This window comes from Zalophus californianus, chromosome 7 (assembly GCF_009762305.2).
Source record: "Zalophus californianus isolate mZalCal1 chromosome 7, mZalCal1.pri.v2, whole genome shotgun sequence".
Taxonomy (NCBI): domain Eukaryota; kingdom Metazoa; phylum Chordata; class Mammalia; order Carnivora; family Otariidae; genus Zalophus; species Zalophus californianus.
Genome location: NC_045601.1, coordinates 16,706,363 through 16,722,421, shown reverse-complemented (window position 1 = coordinate 16,722,421; position 16,059 = coordinate 16,706,363). Strand labels below are relative to the sequence as shown.

Sequence of the window (16,059 nt, the reverse complement as noted above, 5' to 3'; positions counted from 1 at the left end):
ACCTTGGTGCTGTGAGTTTTTCTTCTGTAAACATGGTTACTTCGTTCCAGGATGGGGTGGGGGGCAGAAGCTCATTCTTGTTACAAGGTGATCCCTCTATTTATCTGAGAATGGGTGAGAATATGTAAATGGTCATTTGCGATTAAGTGCAATTTCTCTTATAGCATGTTCGCCACATGAACTATTACACAGTGAGACCCAGTATGATATATCCTGAGTGAAAGGAAAAGAAATAGCAAAAGGATACATTTTTTTTTTAAAGCTTATGCGTCAGGACCAGCCCTTGGAAGCTCTGTGGAGAGAGTGAGCCTTGTAAGGAGGCAGGATTCTGCACAGCACTGTTTATGGGGAGGGAGGAGCCTTTACATGCAGGCATGCTGGGGCACGTGCCTGGGGAAACCAATATCGGATCTGCCTTTGGCCTGAGGAGAGACGCTTCAGTGCCTTCCACCTCTCTGCCCTTCCCTTACACAATCCTATTTCCGCCCTTGCAAAGCCAAACTCCTGTTTGGGCTGTTCCTTCTATGGCACCTACTTAGCCCTTGTCTTGTAAGTTGGTCTGGAAAATTATTTACTCCATGTCTCCATTTACTCTACAGAAAGGTGAAATGAAAAGTCAAAGAATACGCTAGATAATCAGAGATGGTGGGTTTGAACTCCCGTTGCTCGACGTCAAATGTAATGTTCTCTCTGCATTCCTGGTTACTTCTGAAAGAAATTCTCAGGAGGCTTCCTGCACTGATTTGCTCCCTCTCTGTTATTAAACTTCTAGCAGAACGCTAATAACATCCTTTGTGACCAGTGGTTTAAAACTGTTCAGAGACCGTGCGAATCTTGCATCCTGCGGCCACTCTAGCTAAGAGGGGAGATGTGTCAAGAGGGGATGGCTCTCTGTCGACCAGCCTGTTCTTCCCAGAGGCTGGCCGGTGGCTGGGCTGTTTGCAGGGGTCTGGTATGGGCCCAGGAGGGGAGAGGTGGGAAGGGAGTTAATGTTTATGGGACACCAGCGACCTATCCAGCTCCATAGTGGGAAGAGTGGAGACAGTGTTCTGTCTTCCTGTTCTCTGGCAGCGAGGAGGCAGGCTTGTGGCCGGAGTCAGCTGACTAATACTTCTGCCTGGGATTCCAACTTGGAAGGAGAGGCCCCTGAGTGCAAGGAGAGTCAGGGATTACTCACGGCAGCAGCCTGGGGCGAGTGCCCAGTGGGGAAAGTGTGGCTTCCTAAGCAGAATATTCTGGGGGGGATCCTGGCTGGGCCTTGCCCAGTCTGGTCTCTGCGGTTGGCAAGCCTGGATTTCCAGCCCTCCCATCGGTCCTGAGGGACTCCCTTTCAACAGGCTCTTTCTGCGAGAGATGGTTTTTCTTGTGTGTGGTTGGAAACTCTACTGATGTAGCCATGAGGAGGTAGCACCGGAATTCAAACGGGTCTCTCAGATTCTGTAAACCATTATGTATTCTTCTATACCCAAGAAAGTGATTGGAATCTGAGTGACTGCCAAACCCTGTCTAGTTTGTACGTTTGTGAGAAAAAGGATTTCCAAGTACATCAGTGATCAGAGAGATCAATAGTGATCACACACACACACATGCACACACACACACACGTTCAAGTTGATTGGCAGGTTTTCATGAGGGAAATTGATTAAGCTTTCCCTTGCTGGCATTTCCAAGGGGACAGAGCAGACATAATGTTTACTGAGTGGTTGTAAGTGCAAGAGGCTCTGGGCAGGCCGCAGAAGTGGGGGTATTGGTTAAGAACAGATTGGAGAGTCAGATCTGATTTCATATTTAGGTCTGTTACTTAATACACCTTTCTGACCTTGGGCAAATGATTTATCTTCTCTGAACCTCTGTTTCCTTATTTGTAGAATGGGGATAATAGCTATTTCATGGAGGTTCCCTTGGCACACATAAAGTAACTCACACAGTGCTTGGCACATGGCAAGAGCTTCGTACATGGGAGTTATTCTTTTTATCTAAATATATTGCCTCGTTTAGTTCTTACAGCGTTGCTGGTAGGTGGGGGGCAGTTATCCTTTCTTGAATAAGTCTAGGAATCTTACTTGCTGGCACATCCTTTTACCACCTTCTAGAAGGGGAATGTGGGTGTGGTTGAAAGCAGGTGAGATGAGGAGGAAGACAAACAGATCTTTATAAAAGTTCTGTTTGAGCCTAAAAGGTAAGCTGGGTTATCTTTTTCCAGGCTCATTATTGCACTGTTTGTTCACAGCTACTTTGACCTGTTCATTACACCTGCCGAGACAAATTTAGATCTCAAAGAGGCCATCAGAAGCCAAGGGCCCCCCCGCATGTTATGAGAAACCATGATACAATTCCCCTGAATTGAGTTACCCACATTATCCCTCGCCTCCCAATGCTCGGGTGCCTGATACACCCGGGCGAGGCCCCCAGCTCCTAGCACCCCCACTGTCGGATGCGGCTTATGCCATGTAATGGGAGCCATGGGCAGGTTTTGAGCAGTACCAGTCGAGGAGCTGAGGCCACTTCACCAGCAAAGGGATGATGAATTTTGGGGAAAGAACTGAATCCACTCAGAAAATAAGTCAATCAAGATGTACTCACTAATGAATACATAGTAGTCATTCACGTTGTGTTCTACTACGACACAAGGTAACCTACACGAAACCTCTTTGTCAGTAAGCTTGGCAAGTAACAGGCATTAAGGGAATGTTAGTTCCCTTTCTCCTTTTCGTCTACAAAGTTTTTTGGTGGCTTGTCAAAAAATTTCATCTGAATTAGCCTATGTAATTCTCGTAATGATTTTTAAGAGATGTGTGTTGCTTTTCGTTTCTGTGTTAGAGAGGTGAAAATTTGGAATTTGGAAGAATTTTTCTAGGATTGTGCTGTCTGGAAAAGGTAGAGCAGGGGCTCAAACCCAAATCTTTTGCACACCTACCTTGTTTTCATTCATTCCGCATTTGTGGATCATCTTCCATGTGCCTGGAGCAGGGTCGGGCACCAGCCATGGTCCCTGCCTGCAAGGAACTCCTGCTGGTTAGGGAAAGTCTTTCCTTTTTGCCATCCTGTCTGAGACAGCGCCATTTCTTTTTCTGGCTCTAATTAATGATCCATTCATATCCCAAGGCCCGCGGATGAATAGCTATATTCAGGTATCCAATTTATGGTCATTTTCTTTGGAAGTCAACCAGTTTTGGGGCTCCATTTCAATCTGCCCACACATTTCATAGTTAAACTGTCAAAAATGATGTGGAATGTGGAAATATTTTTTACAAGGCCCCAAAGAGGGGCATTTCAGGAGGCTGTGGCAACCCGACTCTCTTCAGTCGGGGAAACAGGGATGCCCTAGAGTTAATGCACACCCAACTGTTGTGTGTGTGTGTGTGTGTGTGTGAAGTCTGCTTTATTTTTCTTATAAGACAAAGCTGGGTTTATTGCTTACCCTGGAAAGGAGACAGCTACTCCAACCAAGGCTTGCTAGCATCTCGCAGGGGTAAGTGTAAAGTTAGGTTATTTATTGAGACTCTGAGGTCTAGCCTAATGCAAGGCTTTTAACGTGGTGCTTGATTACAACTGTGTTATTTTTTTTTAAAACTTGAGAATTAGCGCCTTGAGAAGAAAAGGCTGAGAAAGTTCTTTAGAGGTTTGGGGCTATTGTCCAGGTCAGGTCTTCCTCTCATCACACTGTGACATCATTAGTCCCACGAAGTCCAGCTGAGGAATGTAGGGACTGAGATACCAGGGGCCTGTATATGAGCGTGTAGGGCCACTTTGACTTTAAAAAAAAAAAATTTATTTATTGGGGCACCTGGGTGGCTCCGTAGGTTAAGCGTCTGCCTTTGGCTCAGGTCGTGATCCAGGGGTCCTGGGATCGAGCCCTGCCTGGGGCCCCACCTCCCAGGACTCAGGCTTGCATCCCACCCACCCCCACCAGCCTCCACCTTTTAGCCTGCCTCTTCTGGCCTCCACCCTGCCTCTGGCAAGTGCTCAAGGGGGAGCCTGCTCTTCCTCTCCCTCTGCCCCCCCACTTGTGCTCTCTCTCTCTCTCTCTCTCAAATAAATAAAATCTTTAAAAAAATATTTGAGAGAGAGCAAGTGAGAGAGCTCATGGGTGTGTGTGCAAGTGAAGGGGAGGGGCAGAAGGAGAGGGAGAGAGAATCTTAAGCAGACTCCGTGCTAAGTGTAGAGCCTGCTGAGGGGTTGGGTCCCAGGATCCTAAGATCCTAAGGTCAAGACCTGAGCTGAAACCAAGAATTGGATGCTTAACTGACAGCGCCACCCGGGCACCCCTGATTTCTCTTAGTTCACTGCTACTTCCCAGCTTAGGCCAAGGACAAAACCTCCTTTTCTTTCCACCCCCCAAAAGCTGAAACTTCCAGGGAACCTCATATACGTGACAAAATCATAACCATAGCAATCATGACAATACTAACAGCCAACATTTGTGTAGCCGGACTTTGTGCAGGCAACTGGGCTAAGCATTTTACAGGGATTCCTGGCCTTAAAACCCCATGACAATGCTGTCAAGTGGGAGCTGTTTTATTCTTACTTATGAAATGGGATAATGAAGCTTCCTGAGGTTTCATACTGGGATGAGGTGCGAAGTAAGGCTGGAGTCGGAGTCCAGCCAAGGCTCTGTGAACTCTTATCTGCGGTGCTACAGAAGCTCTCTCCCCTTTTCAAATTTCTCGTTCCTACCGCAGATTTCTCTAAAGCCGTGTCCACATGTTTGCTCACAAGGGAGAAGACTGACTCTCTGGGTACAGAGCTCCTCTGTTCTTGCAACCTGGTGGGTAGTGGAACCTTGAGTCCACGTTTGAGTGATTAGGTAGACCCTCCCCTTCTTGGGGGCAGAGTCTCCCCTCTTTTGCACTGTTCTGCCTGATTCCCTGGGAAGCCATCCAGGCAGGAACGGCTTCCTCAGTGACTGCCAGCCCACCCACTGGCCCCTCTGCCAAGGTGAATCATCACTGTGTGGCTCTTGGTTTCCTGAAGGTGTTTCTGTTGGGATAGTCCCAACAGCTTTGACGTGTGTTATGACAAGTCAGCGATGGAGAAGACACCGTGTTGGGCTGGCTGGAATGGATATTCAAAGAAATAAGAGAAAACTGTCAACATAAAAGGTGCTGCTGAGAAGTGGGAGGATAGCACAACTGGTTCATTTACTTCCCTGGCTTTGGGCAGACATCTCTAATGGTTCCAGAGACATGACATTCTACCAGGTTAAAAGGCTTCCTGGTGGGGTGCTGGTTAAGTGTCTGACTCTTGATTTCTGCTCAGGTCATGATCTCAGGGTCACGAGATGGAGCCCCTCAGCGGGCTCTGCCCTGGGTGTACAGTCTGCTTAAGATTCTCTCTCTCCCTCTGCCCCTCCCCTGCATTCATGGAGAAGGAGACCCCACTCTTCCCTGTAACCGGTGTGTAAGAGCTGAGTGATTATTTCTAGTAGCAACTCAAATTCCACCACCGCCCCCATTCAAGCTCAACCGTCAATTCATTTCTAATTATTTTTCCTTAAGTAGAAATGGACAAAGGATTGCCCACTTGGTGGAGGGGGTGATGGCTGTTCCACTTTATTGTCTTAGGAACAGGGGCTGCGGGGGAGGCAAGGGTGCGTGGGCCTTCATGGGAGAGAGGAGGGTGAGGGGAGAGGTGAGCCCCAAGCTCAAGCTCAGAAGTCAAGGGCCATGTCCCAGAGACCAGGAACCATGGCTGTAAGAACTTCTGGAATCTCTGTGGATGTTCTGGGTTTGCTTAGTTTTCTCACTGTAAAAATACTTTATAAAGAAAGGCTGTCTATCTATGCTTGCTTCCTGGGCAGCAAAAAGGATGAGGAAGAGGAGGTGGCAGGGTGATGGCTGAATCTTAGGATCCTGGGGGGATAATAGTCCTGAGGGCAGGTGAGGAGGCTGCTCTGTCAGGGGAGGAGGCAGCCTGAGTCTCGGCCACCTGAACTAACGACGAGACAGCAGCGTGCGACGTGATTTGGGGTCTCAGAAAGGGCCCTGACATTCAGGGGTGGAAAGACCAGGGGAGAGTTGATATGAATCCCAGCGTGGTCTCCAACACACTTGTCAACTCTTAGTAAAGTTCACGGCATCTTGACATACCCCTACTAACATCCCACCTCCTCCTGAACTGTGGCTTTTTCATTCCTTCTATTTTTATCTGTTCTTGTCAAAGATTGTTGTTTTATATGGAACTAAGGTGGAGAGAAGAAGGAAACAGACTTCTTGGAACAGGTGGACTTTAAAGGCGGAGCTTTGGGAACAGAGGCTAATTTTAGTTTAGAAGGAAGACAACCACAAGTAAGTAAACAGAACAAATGAAGAAGGGAAGAAACAGTAAAGAGAGCATATGGATACGTTATTCCAGTGTCATGTGTCTTATCAGATGCAATGACTTTGCAGTCTTCTACTTATTCAATAAGTACTTACTAAATACTCCACCATGCCTAGGAACCGCACTATTTGCTCTGGAGGAGGCATATAGGAATCGGAGCTGAAGTACCTAACAGAGGCAGGTGGTGACAAGTGAGAGAGTGAGGTCCAGAGCCGGTGCCACGGGGGCTCAGAGAAGGCGGGATCCATCTCGGCTGGGACAGTAGGGGAAAGCCTTGGGGGGAAGGAAGCCTGAGAACTAGGCTTTGAAGCATGGCAGGTGGGATTTGGTCATGTCAACCTGGTGGGACGTCCTTGGTGGGGAGAACAGCAAGGACTAAGGCACAGCATGAGCCAGGGCAGGGCTCAGTGAGAGGAGAAAGCCTGGCCGAAGGGAGGCCTGATGTGGACTGGGAGAAAATTATGTTGGAATGAAGTTCTGAGCCAAGATCTGGAGGTTCTGGAATTCCTTTTTGGTCAATGAAGAGACACTGGGAGCCCTGGGCCTGTCCATAGGTGGCTGGAAGAAGTGGTGGCCAGGCTGTGGGTAACACTCTGGAGTTAGGGTGCCTGCAGAAGCCCACCTCCCCCTGCTCATGGCAAATGATGACATTATCCAGGTAATCAGCAGTGTGACCAGGCGCCACTGGGCTTCTTCGGGCTGCTGTGGCCACTGCCAATAAAAGAACTCCGAGTAAGAAAGTTACAAAAGTCAGGGCCCTTGTGAGGCGACTTGGTGTGATGCTGCACAATGGGTTCTTCTGACCCCATCACCGCTTCTCAGTGGTGGTTTGCTCTGAATCCTGCTCTGGTTAGGACTTCACTCGCTTAGGGTTTGGAAGCTGAACAACCCCCTTTTGTGAGGAGACTACATGGTAAGTGTGAGGGAATTGCCGGGTGGTAGGGCATACGCGTTAAACCCACACATTGTCACTGTCCTTGGGATGGCAGCTCCGCCCCCCCGCCCCGTGCCACTGACCTTCCACACTGGAATTCTGAAGAACTACATGAAGTGATTCTGAGCAAATTTGTGGAAAAGTACAACCCCAGATAACCATGACCAAATCATTTGTGTTCCTAAGTGTTGGTTTTTTTCCCACAGGGTGAGCAATTCTGTAGTACCATGAAGTGTTATCTAGATGCTGAATATTTGTGTAGTCACAGGGCAGGGCAGCATGCCATCACCCATACCCATTTTGAGGAGGGGTGGATAACACATGTATTTAAAACTGTGGTCAATCAGACTGGGTCCCGGGTTGATGGCACCAACTGAGCTCCCAGTGGGCAACCAGCTCCAACTAGTCATGTGATAAGGTATGGTTTTAAAAAGTGTTGTTATTTAGAATTTTTCATAGAAATTCCCAGAAGTCTGGTGGCATCCAGCCAGCATCTATGCATCGTAAAGAAAAGATACAGTTCATCATCTTTTGATAACTCTTCAGCTATTTAGAACTGATCTTTTATGAGCCCACCCAATGTAAGGGAGCCCCTCTCTCATTATCCCCTAATCTCATTTTCCTTTCATTATCTACATTAACCTATTTGTTTGCTTCTTGATTATCTGACCCTTCATGAGAATGTAAACCTCCAGTGAGCAGGAATTTTCCACCTGGCTCACTGCTGTGTTCACACTTGTGGGGAACAGTGGGGGACCTACATTTTGCCCATTTGTTGGGTTAGGCTTTCTGCGTGCCCCTCCTTGGCGTCTGACCTCCAGATGTGAACCCTCTTCATCATCCCCCTCTGTCCTTCATCTGATCTGGAGCTTTACATAACATAGAGCTGGAAGGAGAACCTGCTTCTATAGGTCCTCATTAAGGTTTTTGTTCATAGGTAAAAGCACTTGCTGGTTCATTGACCCCCTTTGACATTGATTTATAATGTAGTTATAGCGAAGTCTCAATCTTTAAAGAAAGTTTATACGTATACTGAAATATAATTTCATCTTGTTTTCTAAATTTATTATTCTTTGCAATGGTGGAAAAGGGAAGGCAGGTAGGTGATGACATTGCTCTTTGGCCAAAGACCACCAGAAACCCACCTGTGGTTGAACAGGTTGGGTTTGTTACTCATTGTGGTGGGGAGGACCCACACCTTGGGAATCTTGAGGCGTTTCAGTGAGAGGGCATGAGAAAGAATTATAGCATTTGGTCTTGCATTCATTGCTTTTTGGGGAGGGTTTGATGAAGGGTAGCTTTGCTTTGCATTGGATGCTGTCATTAAGAAGTGGGAACAATTCTGTGGTTGTGTATCTTAAAAATTCTCATGGAGAAGGCAAAAAGAACAGAGGAGGCTGGAGCGTTGACTGGTAAGGAAGCAACAGTCACTGACATTACCTGGGACAGGAAGATGGTGGTCATTTTTGTTGAAACAGTGTTATTATTTTTGTCTGTGTTCAGACATGATTATGAGGTGGTCCTGGTTTTGTCTTGCTCCATCCTGGTCACACAATGGCTTTGTCTGGTATCCATGTTCTGTGAAATTGTTTATGTCCAACAGAAGAACATCGGGGCCTAGCTGTGCATGTCAGGCCAGCTCCTGAAGGTCTAGAGCTTCACTCTTTCCCACCAACAAATCACAGAGGGGAGGCCTCTGCCATGATTTGGACGACCTACAGGAGCCAGGTGGATGTTATTTGAGCAGCACATGGAAAAGTCTCACCTCAAAACTCTCAGTACTAAAGTATAGGCTCCATTTTTAACACATAAATATTCTTTTAGGAAGGTAAGATTTGCATTTAACATTTTAACAGTTCTGCCTGTATGGGAACACGGAATAATTTTTCTCTGTGTACAAATAAACAGGTTTACTTAAATGTTGACAAGAGTGTTGCCTTCTCAAGTTCTCTGTTGCTTCCAACCCCATCAATATCTTTGTGGTGCATCAAGAGGGATTTCTTTTCTTGGCATCCAAACACCAGAGATCTACTAGGTGACAGTTTGTCCACAGGCTGAAGACCGGGAGCTCAACAAACAGGCTTGAGATGGGACACAGTTGTGTGCATTTAAGGAAAATTGCTTCCTGTTAAAACTTGGTAGAGGAACCAGGAGTGTCCTAATAGAGGCAGGGGCATTACTGTTTAAACTCAGACTTTGGGGGCGCCTGGGTGGCTCAGTCAGTTAAGCATCTGCCTTTGGGTCAGGTCATGATGCCAGGGTCCTGGGATCAAGCCCTGTGTCAGACTTCTTGCTCAGTGGGGAGTTTGCTTCTCTCTCTGCACTCCCTGCTTACCCCCAACCCTTGTGCTCCCTCTCTCAAATAAATAAATAAATATAAATAAATAAATAAAATAAAATCTTAAACAAAAACAAAAAACTTCCTCATCCCGTGGGGAAAACGATTTGTTAAAAAAAAAAAAAATCAAACAAACCAAAACAAAAACAAAAAACAAACAAAAAAAACCTCCCCCCAAAAACAAAACTCAGATTTTGAAGTCAGGCAGACCTGAATTTGAATCATCCTGGGCCTCCCATTTACCTGCTGTATGACCTTGGGCAAGTTACTCAGTGTCTGTAGATCTCAGTTACTTCCATTATAAAGTGGTGATAAACATACCCATAAGTTTGTTGAGAGGAGTAAACCAACCATGACAATGGGAAACATATTATTTGCATTGAATATGTGTGTAACCCGTGGTAGCTTTATTTATAGTGTCAACCTTAAAAATAAAATAGCCAGTTAATTTGGCAGAAAAATGCATTTATTCACGAAAAGCAGAGCAATTTGCAAATCAAGTCGGGCAAAGTACGGTAACCCATAGGCAAATCCAGAGAACAAAAGAGAGGGACTTGCTTTATAGAGGAAAGGAGATAGGTGGGAGGGGCTGTTTGGGAGGAAAGTCCATTGGAGGAGAGCAAGAGTTTGGGGTTGTGGTGACTTCTCATTGGCTGAGTTATGGCAGTTCTCATTGGCTGGGTTGTTGCTGGGTCAGCAGAAACTTTTCTTTCTTCCGGCTGAGAAATGCAAGCTAAGCTTCTTCCTGCTGGGTTCTGGGCAAGGATTAGCGCGTTAAAGCTCCGCCCTCAGGGCTTGCAGACTCCACTTTAAATGAGGTTTCCTTTACTCATTTTCAGAGTAGTTGTCAGAGAATTGCCACCCAGCAATCATTCCTTTAAGAGTCCAGGGCGAATCAGAGGGAGATGACAGTGAGGGTCTTCCTAGGGTCTTCCTTGCATTCTTGGGTGGAGGAGAGATGGGTGGTAGTTGTGGAAGGATTGTTTGATTTGGATTCAGGTGACTGAGGTGTAGTTCTGGTTGGTCATGAGGAGGCTTGTCATTTTGAACAAGCCTTTTCATCTTTCTGAGCCTGATTTTGTTTATTTATATAATCCGAATGAGAATGCCTGACTCTTTGCACCATGCAGAGTTAAGGTGAGGATGGAATGAGCCAGTAACAAGCCATGCATATTTATATGAGGGGACCACAGGGAAAGCATGCTGCAAAGGCACGTGGCATTATGAAGCATGAGATGCTGTTCATGAAACTTAGGAATTGATCGTATACTCGCTCCTAAAAAGTTGCCTTTAAAGTGAATTTAGAGCATATTCCTTGTGTTTTTTAATTTTTGGGGGGTATAATATACATAAGTACACAATTTTATGTATGTTTATCTCCATGGAACTGCTACCCAGATTAAAGTCAATGTTTCCAGCACTTGGAAGGTTTCATCATGCCCCTTCAGAGCCCATACCCCTCCCCCCCACCAGAGGTTGCCACTCTGTCACCACTGATTTATTTTTGCCCATTCTGTAACTTCATATAAATAGGATCATACAGTGTGTTCTCATTCATGTCTAGCTTGCTATGTTTTCACAATGATTATGAGAGTCATCCTGGCTGTGGGTGCCAGTAGTTTTGTTTGTTTGTTTTTGAAATGGGTGAGGAGCATTCCTTGGTTAATCACAGTTCTTCTGTCTGTACCAGCCATTCTAACGTTGATGGACATTTGGGCTATTTCCAGTTTTCGCCTATCATACGTAACACTGCTATGAACTTTCTTCTTTTAATGTTGGCTTCTGTTATATAATTTCAGATGAGTCTCCTGGAAGACACTTTGACCTTGACAAGTAATAGGAAACATCAAACATTTAAATGAAGGCTTCCACACTTCAAGGACAATGACCATTTCAAGCACCATCATTCTTGTAAGTAAATCGCAACTTCGTAAAGTGAGTCCCTGCATTATTTTTCTCTTGGCACACAAGCAGAATAGTTCCCAGCAGCGTTTTGCATACTGCAGATTGGGAACCACCAGTGTGTTGTAAAGGAAGAAAAACTTTTTTTTTTTTTTTTTTTAGGAAACAAAATAAGAGGAAAATTCAAACTCTTTTAGCTTGGTAAGGGCAAGAATCATTATCTTCAGACTTCTGTTTCAATGATACATGCAAGCGTTCTCTGGGTTGTAACTAACAATAAAGAAACACTTGTCCTGGATCCCAGAGTGATGGAATCTACAACTTCTTTCTGGGAAGAAACTAGCATCCCTGATAAAACACTGAAGATTTTCTGAATTTAATGGGATTAAGACTTGCTCAAGGATACTGGTCACCTATCCACCCAACTGTCAGTGAGTATCAGTTAGGAATCTAGTGACCTTTATCCAAACATTCCTTTTCTTTTAGTTGTTAGTCTAAGAATAACCATTTTCTTTTTCCATAAAATGTCCCCGCCACAAATAAAATCTTTGAATGGCTCACTAGAGGCCTTTACGGCAAGACTGTAAAAATACACTCTGAAATGTGTTCATAATTAGATTGATAAAGTTTCCTAAACACTATGTAAAATATTTTTCTTTCTGTGGGTCAGGATAAAAAAAGTCTGGAAGTCACTGAATCCAGGGGACAGAATGGTCGCAGACTGGTGGAGCAGAACATGTGGGAGTTGGTGGTTTCGCAGATAGGGACCCCAGATCTCTGCAGTGGATTACAGAGGCTCTTGTCCCCGGACAATACCTTCTAGAGAGGAGACCAGGTGAGGACTCATCCAGGGATCCCTGAAAACAGGATTTGTGCCAGGACATCATTCTGGGCCAAGACCTGCCTCTATGTGAGACAGCAGAGTAGAAGGCAGGGGAAGAATGGGGCTGACTGCAGAAGGCAGAGGAGGAATGGAAGGCTTATTGAGGATTTTACTGGGGAGTGTGATTCCCAGGAAAGAAGGAAGGCTGTGTTACTGAGTTGCCTGCAGCAGGGGTCACTAGTCCCTGGATCATGGGGACCCCCTGAGGAGCCATCTGAAATGCATCTCAAGACTGCCCATCAGGGGAAGAGAGGGGAAGGACTTTCCATCACCTTCTGTGGGTTTGCCTGTAAGATGTTAACTCTCCCATCTTCCAGTTAGAGATTTGTGGGCACCAAGTGGGTTCCTGAGGCATCCTGCTTTGCATCTACAGGGAGGCGCTGGCTTGGGTGGTAAGAGACTTGAGGTGTAGGTGGAAGTGACTGGAGCTGTCAGTGGGTGCCCCAGTGGAGGCTGAAACAAAAGACAGGTGAGGTTGAGGGGGTCCAAAGTGGTAAATAAGAAATGTCCCATACAGATGGTGAAGCAGTAACACCACACAAGGTTATTCCTTGGGACAATGTTTAGGTCAGCAAGATAGAGACTGAAAATATTTAGACATTGGCTTCAGCCTTGGGTTTTGTTTCTTCCTAGTAGTAATCTTAGTACAGTAAAGTCTTCTTAATATATCTGCTCAGAGCTAGAAAAAACAACACAATGTTCCAGTTGAAGATTTACCAACAAACCTCACTTCTGAATGCCATTGCCTGGTGGTGCCTCACAAGGCACATATTGTGCCTGAGATCCTATCCAGAGCCTGGATGTCTGTATGATTCCCATCTCGAAATTTCCATCTCAGCCTCTCTTCTGAGTGGAGGGTCCATTTACTTTATTATCTTTAAGAATCTTCCCATAGGAAGGACACCTGGGTGGCTCAGTTGGCTAGTCATCTGCCTCTTGGTTTTAGCTCAGGTCATTATTGCAGTGTCGTGGGAGTGAGCCCTACGTTGGACTCCATGCTCAGTGTGGAGTCGGCTTGGGATTCTCTCACTCCCTCTCCCTCTGCCCCTCCCCCCACATGCTCTTTCTCAGATAAATAAATAAATCTTAAAAAAAAAAAAGAATCATACAAGTGGAACTTACCACACAACCTCTTGGAGACAGAAATCCACACCAACGTCCTGCCCTCTTGCCTTGTCAGTCATGTGATTGGAACACACAAGTCCGGAACCCCTTCGCACGGTCAACCAGCTGTGAAGTCCCAAGTCCACCCGTCCCCATCTGTAAGTCTGTCCTGTCTATTCTCTTCGCTGAGGTGGCTTAGTTCATCGCCTCTGCCCTGGGTTGTAGCCATAAATGGCCTCCTGACTGTTGCTCTGCTTTTATTTTCTTCTGCCAGTCGTCCGGGAGGACGTCCCTGACTGCCCAGAGATCTGGGGGCAGGGGTGGTGGGGTGGAACAGGAGAAGTCACATGGTCTGGTGATCCTCAACCCACAGAAAAGAAGTTGCCTAGGTGGGACCTGAGGTTTTTTATAACAATTACCAAAATCGGCTCTTGCTCGTTCACCAAGTCTACCATAGTTGTGATGTGATTCCCACTCCTTCCTGCCCTGGCTTATCCACTTGTAACCTTCTGGGAGGTGGGTTCTTGGACACTCAGTACTGCTTCTGGTCCCCCATAAGCAAGCATTTATGACATGCTGCAACGTGACTGTGTATGTATTTAGTGGTAGCTGGAGGTCTGGCGGTGATATTGGACCTACGACATGAAACATTCTTCACAAATACCACGGGAAGGCAACCCAAAGAAGACAGTCACTGACCAGCAGGGCCTTCTTGGCTCTTAGCCGGGCCTCGAAATTTCCTGTTTCACTTGCTGAGTAGGGGGAAAAAAAAGATGATTTTGGTCACACTCCCTTGGGGGTGGGGTGGGGATTTAACTGAGCGACTATTGGAAAGCATTTAACATGTAAATGATTGCCTAATGTTGCAGTAATATGGATTTCCCATGGGCCAGCTATGTTCAGACTTAAGTGGAGGCATTGAGAGATGTAAAATGTGGAAGATATATTCCCCTCAAAGCGCAGGGGGCAACCTATGTACATGGACCAAGTACAAGGTCAAAGAATGCAGGGCTGAAATGTAGGGGCAGAAATAGAGGCTGTTGGAGGAGAATTTGCAGCATCCTTGAGAGCCAGTCATGGAAAAAGATCTACAAAGGAACCACCCTGGCCTTATAGTGTATTTTAGAATTATAGCTCACAACATACCCAGTGCATTTGCCTGGTTTTCCTAAAGTAGGATATTTTACCTGACTGGAGTTTCACTGAAGGTTCATGAGGCACCTTTTCTTGTAATTCTAGTTACCAGCTATTTTTCTCTGATGGCAAAATATGTGAAGGAAGGGAGAGAAATTCAGTCATCTGTTTTTTTGCTTACTTTGCATAATTGAATTTTTTTATTTTTTAATTTTTATTTTATTGGAGAATAGTTGACATAGGATATTATATTAGTTTCAGTTGTGACAATGTATTGATTAGACAATTCTATGCATTACTCATGATTGAATTTTAAACTGTTCTTTCAAGTGTGGGCAGCCTGTAGACTGAGACAGGGCAAATCTCTGGTAGAGCTTCCCCAGCCATGGGTTAATGAAAGCCGTAAGGAAATAAGCATGGAGGTGTTGCCTTCTGTCAGTGTTTACTGTGTGACATGGAGATTAATTTTACTTTAATTAGAATCATCAGTGTGGTTTCAAGTTCTTTAATGAATGCCAGGTTAAATCCATTACTTATTTCCCAGCTGTGAAAGAGTGCCATTCTTCGCTAACATGTGCATATTCCAGAGGTCAGGTTTTTCTTTCTTTATATAACAGGAATTTTTCCTTTTGTTGCATGGTTAGGATATTTAACTTGTTCATTCTGCCAAAAACTGAACATTTATTATCACTGCTTCTTAGATTGAATGGACTCATTTGATTTAGGGCAAAACTTCCCAACATCTAACAAAAATGATTTATTCTTAAGGCAAACGGGAGATAATTGCTTCAGTAGGTCAAACTCAGCACATCTGTTACGGGCTGAATTGTGGCCCCCACCTGGATTCATTCATATGTTGAAGACCTAACCCCTCATTCCTCAGACTATGACTATATTTGGAGATAGAACCTTTGAAGAGACGATCAAGGTACAGTGAGCCTTTAATCTAACCTGACTCCTGACTGGTGTTCCTATAGGAAGAGGAAATTTGGATGCACACAGAGACACCAGGGCTGGACACAGAAGAAAGACCAAGTGAGGACACAGCAAGAAGGAGGCCATCTGTAAGCCAAGGAGAGAGGTCTCAGGGGAAAACAAAGCTACTGGCACCTTGACCTTGAGCTTTGGGCCTCCACAACTGTGAGAAAATAAATTTCCATTGTTTAAACCATCCAATCTTTGGCATTTTCTTATGGCAGCCCGAGCAGACTAACACAACATCCAAAACCAAGTTTATTATTTCCTCGTTCAAACTCATTCATTCTGTGGCCCTCAGGGGCATTTACTGCTCACTGAACATCCATATAATTCCCCCTGAAAGCCCCGCAGACCTGCAGTTAGGTGGGGCCATGCAGTCATTCTGGTCTGTGAGTGACACCAGTCTCATCCCCTGTCACAGTGACCAGGGAGGCTACTATTATTCCAGAGGCGGAGCTCCAAGAT

At 45.6% G+C, this 16,059-nt stretch overlaps 1 long non-coding RNA gene across 1 annotated transcript in view; it reads left to right on the top strand.

Annotated features, from left to right (window-relative positions):
- LOC113927502 overlaps positions 1-15,779 on the top strand; it is a 52,727-nt gene extending 36,948 nt beyond the window's left edge. Inside the window, exons 2-5 of the long non-coding RNA XR_004820234.1 lie at positions 11,393-11,504; positions 11,658-11,926; positions 12,166-12,330; positions 15,594-15,779. This is a non-coding gene — a long non-coding RNA (uncharacterized LOC113927502). The remainder of the gene's footprint in view (positions 1-11,392; positions 11,505-11,657; positions 11,927-12,165; positions 12,331-15,593) is intronic.
- The last annotated feature ends 280 nt before the right edge of the window (positions 15,780-16,059 follow it).